Source organism: Leptodactylus fuscus, chromosome 5 (assembly GCF_031893055.1).
Source record: "Leptodactylus fuscus isolate aLepFus1 chromosome 5, aLepFus1.hap2, whole genome shotgun sequence".
Lineage (NCBI taxonomy): Eukaryota > Metazoa > Chordata > Amphibia > Anura > Leptodactylidae > Leptodactylus > Leptodactylus fuscus.
The window spans coordinates 47,138,982-47,153,008 of NC_134269.1; positions in this window are offsets into that span (position 1 = coordinate 47,138,982).

Here is a 14,027-nt window from a genome sequence, read left to right on the forward strand (position 1 = left end):
CCTAGGATTCATCCTGGATTCCCTCAAGATGCGAGTTTCCCTACCTCCCGGATGGGAGGAGAAGATTCGCCGGGCAGTACATCACTTAGCGGTGACACGGAGAGTTCAGGTGAGAACATCCATGGGGGTCCTGGGATTGATGGCGGCAGCTGCAGATGCAGTGCCATGGGCACTATGGCACATGCGGCCATTACAGTGCGAGACTCTCAGGTTATGGAACCGCATCCAGACGGGGCTGCAAAGACTCATCCAGTTGTCTGTCGAAACCCGTCGGTCACTACGGTGGTGGTCCCATCTGAAGAACGGGAAGTCCACGGTCCAGCCTGTCTGGACCCTGTTGACGACAGATGCCTCCCTCTATGGATGGGGAGCGCATCTGGGGGAGACCCTAACAAGCGGAACATGGGGGCCGGAGGAGAGGTCCCAGTCATCAAATTGGCGCGAATTGTGCGCAATCCTCAAGGCACTACGTTATTTCACCCAAACGCTCCGCGGCAAGGCAGTCAGGGTCAGGACAGACAATGTCACGGCGGTCCTGTATCTGAACAAACAAGGAGGGATGAGGTCCCCATCTCTGCTCAGGTTAGTAGGCCAGATCTTCACCTGGGCGGAAGGCAACGTAAGTCATCTCACGGCGGTGCACATAAGAGGACATCTAAACACGTTGGCGGATCAGCTAAGCAGAGGCCTGATTGTGGCGGGCGAATGGTCGCTGAACCAGGAAGTTTTCCTTCAACTTACCCAGATGTGGGGTCTCCCCGAGGTGGACCTGATGGCCACCCAGTACAATGCCAAGGTGGAGAGGTTTTGTTCCCTCTACCAGGAGGACAACCCCTTGGCAGTGGATGCCCTATCAATACCTTGGAGGTTCAGGCTGGCATACATCTTCCCTCCACTTCCCATGGTTTTGAAGGTATTGGCCAAGATCAGACAAGACCAGGTATCGGTCATTGCGATCATACCATTCTGGCCAAAGAGGGCATGGTTTACCCACCTCATGCAGATGAGTCGAGGGAACTATTGGAGACTTCCGCTTCTTCACAACCTGGTAACCCAGAACAATCGGCTATGCCAGGACCTGGAGACGTTCAACCTGACAGCCTGGAGGTTGACCGCGCCTTATATGGACACGGAAGACTATCCCAAGCCGTTCGAGCGACCTTAGCTTGTTCTAGGGCACTATCAACTAACAGAGCTTATGTAAGGATTGGTAGAATCTACCAACGATGGTGCGAGGAGAACCGGCAATCCGGTTCGGAGATTGAGTTGGAGTTTATGCAGAATGGCCTGGACAAGGGGCTTGCCCCGGCGACGCTAAGAGTACACATGGCAGCATTGTCTGCGGTCCTGGGGATCAGGTTGTCCCAGAATCCCTTGGTGAGTCAATTCTTGAAAGGAGCCTCTAGGCTCCGCCCCTCTGTTCACAGCCCGGTCCCTCAATGGGATCTGGGTACGGTACTACAGGGACTTTGTGAGCCCCCCTTTGAGCCGCTGCAGGAGACAGATTTGAAATGGGTATCTTATAAGGTGGCATTTTTATTGGCGGTTACCTCAGCAAAACGAGCTGGGGAGCTGCAGGCTTTGGCTGCTACAGAGCCTTACTTATTATTTTTCCCAGACAGGGTCCAGTTGAGGTACCTGCCGGGGTTCATACCCAAGGTGCCCTCTGGGCAGAATATAAACCACGTTATCTCACTGCCCACCTTCTTTCCTTCCCCAGTGAGCCGGGAGGAGGAAAGGTGGCATACCCTGGACCTAAGGAGATGTCTAAGTATCTACCTGGAACGGACTAGCGCGTTCAGGAGGGCCGAGAACCTGTTTGTGAATGCGTCAGGTAGGAATAGAGGGGAGAAAGTATCCAAGGGTACCCTTTCACGTTGGATCAAGGGGGCCATTTTTCAGGCCTTCCAGAATCAGGGACTGCCACCTCCAGACTTCGACCGGGCACATTCCACCCGTGCGGTGGCCACCTCCTGTGCGGAGAGACAGTCCGTCTCTTTGGATCAAATCTGCTCAGCGGCAACATGGAGTTCGCACTTGACATTCGTAAGACATTACAGATTGGAGCGGTTTGCGGCAGAGGCAGTGGCTTTTGGCCACTCAGTCCTTTCATCAGTCTGCCAGGAAGTCCCACCCTAGGGGGGATTTACTTGCTACCTCCCCAGTTGTTGCGCTGCTGTTTGATGTATGGGGAATGGAAGATTATGTAGATAATCTGTTTTCCCATAGTCCAAACAGCAGCGCAAGCTTCCCTCCCTTCCTGTTCTGAAGATATTTTCGGAATATTATACTTTATAATTACGCGGGGGGGAGGGGGTCAGTTGGCCTCTTATAGGGGAGGTTCCACTTTTGATTAAGTAAAAGTTCCACCTGTCCTAATTGCTCGCAGGGGCAGGAATACCCCAGTTGTTGCGCTGCTGTTTGGACTATGGGAAAACAGATTATCTACATAATGTTCCAGTCTTGAGTGTAAGCATATGTTAATGTTCTTCAGAAGGAGGAGATGTTTAAGGCCCCATGTTGCGGAAAGGCTGAGTTTTTCTTGCAGACTTTGCTGCATTTTTTGAGCCAAAGTCAAGAATGGCCTGGAATGGAATGGGAAATATAAAAGAGGCAATGATACTTCTCCCTTCTTCTAAATGCACCCCTGGCTCCAAAAATAAAATAAAAAAAAACACTGCAAAATCTGAGACAAAACCCACAGATTTTCTATAATGTGCTTCTCCCTAAGACTAAGGCCCCAACGATTTTTGAAATCGCAGAATGTCTGCTGCGGATATTTTTCTACAATGTGTGGATGGAATACACCAGAATCCCATTCACTTTGCATATAATGTAAAACGCTGTGTTTTTTCTGGTAAAATTGCAACGTGGGCTATTTTTGGTTTATTTATGGTTTGATGTATTTGATAGAGGAACAGCACCAGACTGTGTCTGAATTTAGGTGAAGGAGATGAGTTGCAGTACCAAATGCATTCAATAGGCTAAAGTGGTGCTGTTTCCAGAAAACAGCGGACTTACTTTCTAATCTCATACAACGCCTTTAAGGACAAGCGTTCACTAGCTATGTGAGGACACTGCAATTGAGGTCAATGTCCTCCTGTCCCCTAAGAACATCTACATTTGGTGGTTATCTCTTTAGCTCCGAGCTGCCCGCTCGGGCATCAAAAAACATTAAAATAAATTGAATGAATATGGATATCGCTGCTTCAGATCTAAAGTATTGTCACATGGAAGTTGATATTGGGCAATCACATGGACACACCATGAAAATGCCAGCAGCTATGGAAAACTATTCATCCGCTTTAATAGCAGTCAGCCAAATCTACACGATACTCGGCACAATATGAATGTAGTATTATTAGGAGCAGATGCCTCCTGGCAGTCGTGATCGAGTACAATCGAAAATGAGGAGGGGTCTCCTGAATTCATGCAAATTATCAAGGGTCAGGGAAGGATTCATCTTCTGACAGCTCAGGATTCTGCCACATTCCCTCCTTCATCTCAGAGCAAGGCCTGTTTCCAGAAATTATTTATTAATCTCCAATAAAGAGTCCAGCTTCATGTGCGCACCAGATGGGGGGAACTGGTGTATTTGTCAAAGTCCAACAGCCAGAATTCCATCCATTTCCACTTTGGCAATGTCATCAGGTGAATGCCTATGAAATGAAGTGTGTCTGCTGCAACCTTCTCGCTGACGCAATGGGCCGTACAGGTGTTTCCTCCATAGCATTATCTGTTTCCCATAACATTCGGCCAGAGTTATGTGAGGCTGACAGCGAGATCTTGCATCATGTTTTTTTATTACGGAAGAGAAACGTGCACTGACTGATTTGCACTGCTATATATACATCAAGAGACAGAGAGAATTTATTGTCTCCTTCACTCTGCATGTACATTCCAAGGGATCTGCCATTCATCAAGTCAGAAAATCAGGGCTACACGTGCAGGACATATGCCACCAGTTATATAGCATCCAGATGGCCAGGTACAGCGAGTGGGGAGTGATGGAGCGCAGTGCACTGCAAGGCTATTTGTTACTGATTGAGAATATTAGAGGCAGTTGTAGGCTGCCATGTTTTACCTCGCAAAAATTAGTCTTGTAAAATCTGGCCACGGTGGGGAACAACAATGGGACCAGGTTTCCCCAAATGATCTTGCAAAAACAGGAACACTTTACTTAGGTTGCAGACCACTCCATAGGAAGGCACGGTATAGACCTTCGGAAAGGACAGGCTTTCAATAAACACATTTATATATTTTCTCCGTATGTAAGGCAAGGTTCTTGGCAAAGCTCGGCAATTACAGTAGTTTACAGCACTTTTATGGAATGGAATGGCAGCTCTCAGATCTCCTGTGTTACCCTCTTTATTGTGAGTGGATAATCCAAGTCTTTCCTTTCTATAGTAGGAAAGAAAAAGAAGAAACTGCTGGGGACTGCCACCTCCATCCTATTGCAACATCCCAATCCAGGATTGAATACACTGAGATTACTCAATAGCAGGAGACCAAGGAGCTCAGCAGATTAACAAGGAAAATATTCCATGTCAAGATAGAAGGGACACTTAAGGCCCCTTCACATGGCTGATACGCTGGCTGCTTTAGAACGTGTAAACGTTCCATAGCAGCGGCGTCTAAAGCAGTTCCCATTGTTTTCTATATATGTATATAGATATATGTGCGCTCCCCATAGAAATGAATGGAAAAAGCAGCCCATTCATTTCTATGGCGAGCGCGCGTCTGCCGGTTCCATAGAAAACAATGCGATCTAGATCTTTATGCGATCTTAATGCGATCTTTAGATGCCGCTGCTACGGAACGTTTACACGTTCTAAAGCAGCCAGCGTATCAGCCATGTGAAGGGGCCCTTAGCGGGTAGAATCTACATGGCACAAACGGAAATGGTGATCAAGATGCCAATCGCTGAAGGTGACAGGCCATTTTGTGCTATATGTGCTCCCTCTAGCTATACTTTTTATGTCTTGTTCCAGGACTTACAGTAGAAGAGTATCCCTTTGTATTGGCTGGTTTAGGTCTTCAGTGGTGGGCTTATCCTCCCTGAGCTACAGTTTAGTTGCAGATAGGCACCTCAGATCACACTGGGGCCCAGGAGCCTTAGGAGGCCCATAAGCACTGGCATCAGTATTGAGATTGCAGCTTCCATCTGGCCCATAAACCAAGGAGACCCACAGATTACCCTAACCACACTAAGGTGGATTAAACTCCTTAGCACCCGTAACCATCACTATCAAGAATTCACTGTAGGGATGAGGTAGGGGACAAAAGATTGCACCGGGGCCCAAAAGGGTTTAATTACTCCACTGTTCATCTCCCTTGGGCCCACACAGATACATATTGTAACACAGATACTGGGAGGATTACCTTACATTCTGTATTCTGGTGAAATTGGTGACGCAGCATTTATAAGTAACGTGCCAGATGTTTTTTCCACCATAAACTGGCCCCATCATGTGCAGGATGAAGAACTTACCTTTCCATTGCTGCTCCTCTGTAGTCTTTCTGTTGAAATAACGTAAAAGCCACTCCAGGTATTACATGACTATTTCACCAAAAAGACATTTGTCCACTCCACTACTATACTGCCAAAAATAGCAAAACCCCATCAGTGTGAGAGGCTTCCAGATACAAACCTTGTTGTTGTATACTACATCTGTTACCAATAGGCGTCTGCTTTAAAAATTATAGTGTGCAGTACATGTGTTTCTTTGTTGTTGGGGTTTTTTCTACCTAAATTCCTGTATGAAATCTGTATGTATATATGTATTTATGGAACAGTTTGCAAAAAGAATGGCGTCGTTGCTCTATACCACCTGTGCTCTCTTGACCTCCATCCATATAATGGGCGCCTATAGGTATGTTTACTGTATGTGCCATTAAATGTACGGGAGAAACAGAGTAAGAAAAGAGCCTAAGGCCACATTCACATGTAGCATAGATATTGTAGATTTTGAATCTGCTACAAAGTATAGGATGATAACAACAACAATAATAATAATAATAATAATAATAATAATATATTTTATTATATAGCGCCAACACATTCCGCAGCGCTGTACAATTTGTAGGGTTCAAATACAGACAGAAAGATACATTACAAAGAGATAGTCATTTCACACAATGGGACTGAGGGCCCTGCTCACAAGAGCTTACAATCTGTGAGGTAGAGGGGGTGACACAAGAGGTAGCAGGGGCAGCATTGCTTATACAGGGGTCAGACCCTTTTGTAATAGAGGTGACTGTCATTACACAAACATAAAACTTTATGAGCCGTCACCAGTCGTGTCCTTTAACATGAAGATGTGGCCTGGACATATAAAGTTAGTTTCAAATGGCATCATATCCTGTGGGGTAATGTGGGAACGGGAACAGAGGAGGGTTTATTTTAGGGATTCTAATTACGGTACGGAAGGGTTTACATTAAGAAGTGTTATAGGCCTGTCTGAATTCAATTCACATCTGCATCAGTACAGGTTCTAGTACTCAATATTCTATCCTAAGGATACAAAACTAGCTAAATACATTTTAACGCAAAGTATGGCACAGGATAACTCCCCTCCTGCAACTGAGCGCACATACATATTCATCCATGCCCAGCTTTCATGAGTATGGGGTCGGAGGAATATTGCCATGTTCACATGGCAAAATCTGACACTAATTTTGTGGCAGATTCTCCCCCAAAACCATTCCTCTCTCATTTTACACTCCACTGTTTTCAATGGAAGACAGAGACTGAAAAAATAAGCCCTATCGGTGGCGGAAAGCCAAAACAAAATGAATATCTGTCTCAAATTCTTCTTCATTTTATTACATCTGATTGGGGCCTGTCAACTATAGAGGAGGGAAGACCTCTTCTGTAGCCCCAAACCACCTATAAAACGTCATATCCAATTTGTGTCATGTGCCAGTATGTAAGCCACAGATCCCTGCATTGGTGTTTCTTTGCATACTCAGGGTAATGGACAGCACGATGGCTCAGTGGTTAGCTCTGATACCTTGTAACGCTGGAGTCCTAGGTTCTGAGGACAACATCTCCAAGGAGTTTTGTATGATATTACTGTGCTTGCGAAGGGTTCCTCCAAAGACCTACACATAGGGAATTTATATTGTGAGTCTTACTTTTTACAATGTTGACAATCTCAGTAAAGCGCTCCGGAATATGATGACGCCATATAAGTAAGCAATATAAATAATATATAGCCCCTTTTAACCAGAACCCTAAATACCAGATTTTCTTGAGAGAATTCGATGGGCTGTTTTTGTTCTCCAGGTTTAATAAATGGGATACAGAAGTCAAACCTTACAATGTCATCATACCTTATCTATGTCACTTTAGTGTAGATTATTCTGTGCTTAATATAACCTGCACATTCTTGTCTCGCTGAAAGGATTCCATAGTATACATTTGGTTGAAAGTACAAAATCAATGGTAAATCAATATAAGAAGAGGGCTTTATTGTGAGGTCATGTTATACTTGAGCCATGGCAAGAAGGAGCAGCTGTGTCAGGCAAAATCATCCATCACTGTAAAACTGCATTGTAGGCCCCATCTATTTGGATTTATCTCTTGAAACGTGTGCTGGTCCAGAGATGAGAAGTACAAGATTGCATTACCAGAAATAAAATGTCACGTCTGCCATTTTGTCTTGTACACAACTCAAGGAGACAGGAGGATGACAGCTATCCGGCCTGGGATTCAGCCGGGAGGTTCCATTACTGCAGAACGGCTCTGCTACATATAGGATATGGAGCCAAACCTGTAAGTGGAAGAGGAAGTGTAAAGGGAGGACTGGCACTTATACTTCCTATTAGATCTACTTGTCTTAAGCACTAAAAATGCAACAAAACAGAATTTATGATCATTTTCTAAATTCATATGCAATTTTCTTTTGTTTTTGTAGATTTGGGATATGTTAGAAAAGCTTGTATCTTGCATCTATAGCATCTGGTGAGCTAAAAGTTTCTTAGACAAAGGTGAAATCTTGGTTGAGGTTGATTCTGATGTGATTTTCCAATGACATGCTCACTGTTTTACTTTGAGTCCCCGTGTGCAGCCCGTGCATGGGCCGTGCTTCTGCAGCTCCTTTCATAAATGAATATGAGCCACAAAAGCAAGACCTGTCCTATAATAATAATAATAATAATAATAATAATAATAATAATAATAAATAGAGATGAGCGAGTAGTACTTAATCAAGTAGGTGTTCGATCGAATACTACAGTATTCGAGATACTCGTACTCGATCGAGTACTACTAGCTGTTCGAAGTTAAGATTCGATGCAGAACCAGCGTTGATTGGCAGAATGCTATACATTGCCAATCAACGCTGGTTCTTCTCTTACCTTTAGAAGTCTTCTCCGTGCAGCGTCCCCGCGTCCTCTTCCTGCTCTGAATTCATTCTGCCAGGCATCGGGCCTGGGCAGAGTTGACTGCACATGTCCGCTTGTAGTGCGGGCATGAGCGGTCAACTCTGCCCAGGCCCGATGCCTAGCAGACTGAATTCAAGGCAGAAGAGGACGCGGGGACGCTGCGCAGGGAGAAGAATCCAGCCCGACCCTCACTCATGGACTTGGTAAGTAGAATTTGATTGAATGTTGCGTACCCCTGAAACGAGCATTTCCCCCCATAGACTATAATGGGGTTCGAAACCCGTTCGAACAGTCAAACAGTGAGCGGCTGCTCGAATCGGATTTCGAACCCCGAACATTTTAGTGTTCGCTCATCTCTAATAATAAACTTTATTTATATACCACCAGCATATTCCGCAGCGCTGTACAATTTGTAGGGTTCAAGTACAGACAGAAAGATACATTGCAAAGAAATAGTCACTTCACACAATGGGACTGAGGGCCCTCCTCGCAAGAGCTTACAATCTATGGGGTGACACAAGAGGTAGCAGGGCCGGCATTGCTTATACAGAGATCAGACAATTTTGTAATACAGGTTACAGTCATTACTCAGACATAAAAATGTATGAGTCGTCACCATTCGAGTCCTTTAACATGCAGGTGGTGCCTGGATATATAAAGTTAGCCAGAAGCTATGTCATATAATGTGGGGTAATATGGGAGCAGGAAAAGAGGAGCGTTCGTTATAGGGATTCATGCATTACGGTACGGAAGGGTTTACATTAGGAATTGTGATGGGCCTGTCTGCAAAAATGTGTCTTTAGTTTGTGCTTGAAGCTGTAGAAATTGGGAATTAATGTGATTGTCTGGGATAGAGCATTCCAGAGAAGTGGTGCAACTCAGGAGTCAAATCATGTATGACAGGAGTCAAGTCATGTATACGAGCGTGAGAAGTTCTGATAATAGAGGATGTAAGTCTTAGGTCATTTAGTGAATGGAGAGCATGGGTTAGGCAATAGACAAAGATGAGGGAGGAAATGTAGGGAGGTGCGGCATTATGTATCTGATGTGGCCTGGACTGTTGGCCCACACTTTCGACCATGAAAATCACAGTCATGTGTATGGGCCCAGAGAAAAGAATGGGTCATGTGAAATACACAGATAGCTCACTAACCCACAACATGGTCGTCTTCAAGGGGCCTTACATAAAAACTCCTGGATATAACCTAGATAGCTGCTTTTTAAAGGGTTCCTCTACACAACCTTCCATTTACATCCATCTTTAGTGTATCAATGAAGTGGATTATAACAATGTGAACATAGTCTAAAGTCTAATCTACCGGTTCATATCTCCTTTCTATAAGGTTTCTTTCATGTTACATTTTTTTCGCTTTATTGTATGTGCTAGGCAAGCACCTGATGCGTACTGCATATGAATCCATGGACAGCACCATTCAGCCAACTGAGATAAATCGGTCTCGTTCTGGGTGATATCTGGCAGGGTTTGCCCTTCATTGCTGATGGAATTGTGCAGTAAGTTGTGTTGTTCATGCAACTGCATCAAATTAAGGCGTATATATATATTTTTTAATATATATTGGGGTGGGGTGGGGGGTGAATTCCACTTAGTGGCATCCATTTTTTTCAATCAGTTTAATGCATATGCTGTAAGTCTTGCCTACGCATATATTAAAAACGGGATGGCAAAAAGAGAAGAGATGAGTATATTACCATACATGTTCTGACCACGTATTGTAAAAGTACCATAAGTCTTCCACATTGGGTATCCATGATGGTCAACCGCAAAGACTTAGAGTACATGATTCCTAGCGCGCGCTGTAGAAAAGATTCACACTCAGCGCCCGGCTGTCTCGGCTATACTTAGGATGAAATATCTGCTGCTGAAATATAAACATTATGCTAAGCAAGTAGAACAAACAGCCGCAAACCCAGTTAATTATCAATGAGGCTTAATTCTCATCATTCATATTAATTGTGGAATTATACCTTTTCTCCAAGAGACTCTGGCTAATAATCAATCCATTTGTCTCTTTTAAGATAAGCTTCGTTTTACTGAGCAGTCTGTCTCATTCAGGAGACGGATGGTTGGACTTCGGGCCAATGAGATTAAAGGCTTGATAGGGATTCATTAGTCAACGATAATGAAACGGGTTCAATCGAAGAAGATCTTTTAATATGTGTTATTTGTATTCATGGTTAAATGATGTTGTAAATAAGATACCTTTACTGCTTCGCTGATGGGCTAAATTTCAGGATATTTAACTACTTAATGTCGTCGCCGACTTGCAGGCTACAAATGTCTTTCTAACACGTCAAGGAGCTGGATTTTAACCAGCGCAGTATTAGTTTGAGATCATTAAAGTATATAGATATTAAGAGATTGGTGGGGGATTATGAAGACCAGCTCAGTGTATGCCAGTCTTTATGGCCTCTGGGCTAGAGGAGTATGTGCTTAATTCATGATGAAGTTGCGTCGTCATGTTAGACGAATCCTTCCAGTGTCCTTGTAGTGAAAAGGGATATCGGTTTCAAAAAGCTGGATCCCTTTAAATAAAGGAGACACATATGGCTGTATGGCCACCTTGTCCACCTTTTCCTGCCTGGATAGGGTCACTAATTGGTAATCACATTGGGCAAGTAGTGACCATCTGACCCTGCTATAATCTAGCTCTGAACTCATAAATTACTTGGCCAGTTTAGCATTACACTATTATTTATTTATTTTGCTAAGTTGTATAACGCCAACATATTCCGCAGCGCTTTACAAACATTGACAATCACTGTCCCATATAGGGCTCACAATCTACATTCCCCATTGGTATGTCTTGGAAGTGTAGGAGGAATCCCACAGAAACAAAGGAAGAAGATACAAACTTTTTGCAAATGTTGGTTAAGATCGAACCCAGGGCTCCAGCACTACAAGGCTACAAAGTAAACCATACAGTGTCACCATAAAAATCAATGTCTATGTAAAAGGGGCAACTGGGATGTGGAAATTGATGCAAATGGTTATTTGAATCCAGAATGAAGGGCCTCGAGCATAAAATCTCGAGGATATAAAATGTATAAAATGAATTTACATTAGTTTATATGTACAGGTATAACCCCCATCACAAATGATGACATTCACCATCAATGTCTATAAGCTAAATAATACAATTCAGTCTATTCATTGTTGGGGTGTTGAACCTGCTATGACAAGACTTCTTCAAGTTGCACTAGTTCTCTGGAGTGCGTTACTCTCTGTACTTGCTCAACACAAACTAAACCTTCCCTCTTCACCCTTACCCTATACGTTATTCCTCAGGACATTATGGCTTCATCTAAGTATAACCCTGGATGTCCAAGTACTTTAGACCTGTAGGTATAAAAACAGAGGAAGACTTATACAGATTTATTTATTTGTGCAACTTTATATCATAGTAATGGCTGGACCACTGTAAAAACATTTTTACATCTTGTGTCCTCCTTCTACCTCATAGCTTATAAGCTTTCAAGAGCAGGGCCTTCACTCCTATTGTGTGAGTTGATGTATTACCCTGTAATGTCTCATTTTATCTTTATATGAACCCTATGCTTTGGAAAGTGCTGCAGAATATGTTGATGTACAAGAAAAAAATGGACAGGCCACCAAAGTGGGCCCTTCTCTTTATATAGACTTGCTCCATTCTGGTGAACTTAGCACAAAAAAGTTGTACCATCCTCTGGAACAACTTCTTGCAGATTTTCCCATATGTTGACAACTGAACTATCCGCAGGTGAGCTTCTTGGCTTCATCTATGGTCAGTGGCAGAAGTTAAGTGTAGCCTAAGCTCCTTTATCATCTACTGCTCGACCCCACCCTTATGCTTCACGCTGGAGCTCAGTGTCCTCAAATTGTCTTTTGTATAGAATGCTGAGATGACTTCCCCTACAATAACATTGGGGAGATTATAGCTATAAGCAACTAACCAGCGATAGGAAAAAGACTATCAGGTATCCACCATATTCTAAGCCAAATGGGCATCAATAAGTTGGGAGCCTAGAGTTCTTAAGAGTGCCAAACCACAGGACCTGAAGTGTTGTCATAGCACAAGAACAGAACAGCTGCAAGCTTTTGGTCTGTAATATCTATCCATTCAATCTCTGCACAAAAATAACATAGGTTAACTCATGTTGCGCCATAGCAAACTGAGACTTGCCAATTTAAGTAACTGCAAAAGATTGTATAAGGTCCTCCAAAAAGGGCCAACACCTGCCCTGCACTATATCAGGTTTCATTAGGTTCTTCATGTTCTTGGAACCCAAATAAGTTGAGTATATAGATTCTTATGTGGGCTCAAAGGTCCTGTGAAAAGTTCTGTTCATCGGGATCATAATCTCTGATGTACAATCCATCCTTATGTTTTATGAATATATCAAGATCAAGGCTGGCTTTAGGTTAGTTTGTTTGTAAAGCCTTCTATTGACATTACTTTCTATATGTTTGTGCACTAAACGTGTAAAATCTAGGTGTTCTGGCCATAGGGGCCAATATCGCAAACCACCAAAGCTTCTATTCCATGAAAGAGCGATCCTATTATTAAAAAAATAATTTAAAAAGTCCCTCCCCATAGTAGAAAATAAACCCGTATGTGGTGTAGTGTAATAGTACCGAATAACTTACAGCTTTATTGTGAGGTTATGTGCTTTCCTCTGCACGCAGTGTTTCCTGTATGCACAGGAGATCATACACATAATGCAAGTCTATTAGAGCTTCAATCGGACTCCTATAAAGTTGAATTGATTGTTTAACACCATGATTATACAGGAAATACCAGGTACTTTAGAAGAACAGAGTGGAAGTCAGTGTACCTGAGGGAAGCACATAACTTCACAACAAGTTATTCAACTACATTATTCTACAAGTGGGTTCATTTTTAAATTGAGTGCTTCTCTAATGAAATTGTCCAGAAATTATAGCAAACTCAGGTACAGTCAAAGTGGGTGTGAAAAAGTTCATGCTCACCTATCCCTGGTTCTCCATTGTACAGTCCTTTCTGTGCAAGGACTGGCTGGATTGGAACTAGAGAGGCTCATGTGGTCACTTAGACCAATCACTGGCTTTAGCAGTCGCTGAAGAGGAACCGGTGACCTCATTTACTGTACAGTTGCCTTACACTTCAGATAGTTGTAGAACAACTTCCCACTTCCATAGACATGCATTTGCCTTGGCAAAGCATGCATGTGTATTTGGGACACCCCCATATACCGAAATCGGTGGGTTCATGTAGTGTGTATGTGTCTGTTATCTGTTTGTTTTTTCCGAGTTTTGTAAAATGAATCTTGCACAAGGAAGGCGTCAAACACTTAACAAATCTGTCCCATCAAGGAATTTAATCGCACTTGGTGGTGCTAAAAACAGAACTCACAAGACTCCATTAGAACAATCTTTATGAACATATGGCGAGTAACATAAGAGTTCTGACTGAGGAATGTTGTTAGAGAGGTACACTTAATGGATCAGAGGAGGGAGGTGTTTATGCCCCATAAAATCTAACAGTAAAACAGTATGAGCTGCATAGAAGGGCCTATGAAACAAGACCTTCAGGGCAACTAAATCAATTAGACATAATGCACAGAGAACATGCACTGTGAAATACACCAACAGAGCTGTTATT